This window comes from Chenopodium quinoa, unplaced genomic scaffold (genome assembly GCF_001683475.1).
Source record: "Chenopodium quinoa cultivar QQ74 unplaced genomic scaffold, ASM168347v1, whole genome shotgun sequence".
NCBI classification, from domain to species: domain Eukaryota; kingdom Viridiplantae; phylum Streptophyta; class Magnoliopsida; order Caryophyllales; family Amaranthaceae; genus Chenopodium; species Chenopodium quinoa.
This window is the reverse complement of record NW_018742914.1, coordinates 765,451-768,749: the sequence shown is the minus strand read 5'-3', so window position 1 is coordinate 768,749 and position 3,299 is coordinate 765,451.

Genomic DNA, 3,299 nt, shown 5'->3' with positions numbered 1-3,299 from the left:
TAGATGTTTCCCTCCTTTATACCACTATCTCATGAAGCCCAAAAACTATCTTACTTACCCTACATAAAAAAAAAAAAAACCTACAAATTTTTACCTACACCCCATGGCAGGGAACACTGCCTGCACCCCCCCCCCCCTCCACCCTCTGTGTGTTCTGCCCTCGCCCTTTTCATTTACGAATTTTTTGCAAATTTTTATAAAATGTTCATTTATGTATTGGTAAATGTTCATTTGTGTATCATAAAATGTTCATTTTTATTACAAGGAGTTTTTTGTTCAAATTAATATATATTTTAAATTGAATTTTAAGACATTTTTATAAATAAAAATGAGAGCAAATTTATTTATAAGGATTACTGCATTCAAATCAATTTTATTATAAGAAATATTGCATCATTCAATGTTCATTTTTGTTTATCCATGTTCCAACAGATGTTCATTTTTGTTTAACCAAATGTTCATTTCAAGAGTTATGTGTAAGTTTCATAGTGAGATGTATACAAATACACACGTCTTAGATTTCAATTTATTTAAATAAAACATTGTTAACAAATAATTTCCAATGAAAAATAAAATAAAATTACCATTACAATGATAACGTATTTCTATACAGCTATACTATTACATGTATTTGTTCCATAAACATGAAATTGAACCAAATGTACATATGTGTCTTGCTAAATGAACATCATTTGTTATATTTAATATAATAAAGTGAGTATATATATATATATATATATATATATATATATATATATATATATATATATATATATATATATATGTTTTCGATGAAAATTATAATTTGAGCACAATATATATGTTGCCTTCAACATCATTACTTGATTATCTTGTACAATTAAGATCAAGTTTTTGTGGATGGTCAACATATTTCTCGGACATAGGCACATGTTGTGGCAGCTTTCTGTTATCAATGATGTGAATATTCTCACTAATATAATTTATGCATAACAGATAGAAATGTTACGATGTTGAAATAGGGAGAAAGATCTGCAAAATTAAGATATGTTGTTGAACATTTTTTAAAATACAAATGAACATATTCTAATTGAATATTGAAAACTATATTTTATACCTGGCTATATTCCACAATGTTGTAAATCTTATAAAATATAAATGTTCATTATGCTTAATTATAATTATTTGCACATATATATATATAAAAAAAGGATCACATTAATATACAAGTTCATCATAAGGTTACAATAAAACGAACAATATATTTTTATACATGTTCACATAAACGAATTTGTCCATGTTCATAAGTTTATAGTAAAATGAACATTTTTATATGTATAAATGTATAAGCACATATGTATATTTATAAAATGATAAATCAGCAGGACCAGTACAAAATGTACAACTACACACAGGTATATGAACATTTTTATACATGTTCACATAAATGAATTTGTCCATGTTCATAAGTTTATAGTAAAATGGACATTTATATACTCCCTCCGTGTTTTTTTAAGTGACACAGTTTGACCGACACGTAATTTTAGGAGATTTTATTGACTTTAATAAAATAAAATGTTAGCGGGGTAGGTTGGAGGAGTGAGAAATAATACAGTAAAAGAATGTGAAAAAAAGTGGGGATTATGAAAGGAGTAAGAAATGATAAAGTAAGAGATAGTGGGGTGAAGATTTATTATTAAAATGTAAGGAATTTCTAAAAGAGGAAGTGTGTCACTTTAAAAAAACGGTCGTTTAAGGAAAATGTCACTTAAAAAAAATGGTCATTTAAGGAAAGTGTGTCACTTAAAAAAACACGGAGGGAGTATGTATAAATGTATAAGTACAAACGTGTATACTTATAAAATTATTAATCAGCAGGACCAATACAAACTGTACAACTACAAACAAGTATATGAACATTTTATACATGTTCACATAAACGAATTTGTCCATGTTCATAAGTTTATAGTAAAAAGAACATTTATATATGTATAAATGTACAAGTACAAACAAGTATACTTAGAGTGTGGCCATTGGATGACCCATGACCTGGTCATGAGGAGATATAAAGGACTTTTTATATTAAAAAAATGGAAGAAAGAAAAAAATGGATGAGAGAGGTTCATGACCTGGTCATTGTAATGACCAAGATAAAAGTTTGGTCATGAAGCTATTATTTGACAAGTGGCTACTTTCTATTGGAAGATGGAGATGGCTATTTGCATGTATTTGAGCAACAAATTCAAGCATGACCAAATTTATTTTGGGCAACCATTGGGAGTTTCTGGTCATGGTTGGTAATGTGATTTGGTCATAGATGAGTGGAAAAAGAAGAAATTATATAAATAATCCATGACCAATAATTTTGGGTCATCCATTGGGTATACTCTTATAAAATTAAAAATCAGCAGGTTCAGTTTAAAATTTAATGTACAACTACAAACAAGTATATGAACATTTAGTAAGTTATAAATGATTATTATACCTTAGAATTGGAGACATTTCATTTTTAGCAGGACCACTTGACGTTATTATGTTTTTTAAAAGTTGAGGATCAAGCACAGGAGATTTTGGTTGGCTTTTTTTTTTTTTTTTTTTTTTTTTTGTATCCAATTGTTCTTCTCTGTTTGCATGTTTTATTTTTTTTTTTCATTTCAAAAAACTAATCAAAATTCATGATAAATAACTTCAAATTAAGTAAATAATACTTACAAAACTGCAGTATTTTCGCTTTCCGGAACTTCCTTCTGTGGTCTACAAAAGAAATTAAACAAATTACTTCTTTACGAAACTTATTTTTGAACAAAATTTTATAAAATAAAGTGTTTAATTGTAACAATTCTTCACTTACGAAACTTCAAAATCTTCTTTGTTGCTTTTTGGAACTTCTTTTTATGGTCTACAAAAGAAATTAAATAAATATACTTAAGATTGAACAAAATTTAAAAACTTAGGGTTTAATTGTAAAAATTTGCAAAAATGTACTTACGATTTTGATTTTTCTTCTGTTAGTGCATGTTCTTCTCGTAGATCACTCATTGTTGTTGAGATTGTAACAAATTTGCAGTAAATTTATAGGAATTGTGCTTCATAGGTTTGATGAGAGAGAAAATGAAGAGAAAAATTGCAGATGAAGAAGAATGTAGAATATGATCAATTTTTTATTATTTTGTTTTATTTATGTGGGGTAGAAAATTAACTAGTGTGGTTAGTGGGATATGGTTAGTGGGATGCGGTTAGTGGGGTGGGGGGGTTATTTTGGTAATTGTGGGGGGGGGGGGGGGTAGACAGAATTGGATAGAGGGGGTTGTAGGTATTAA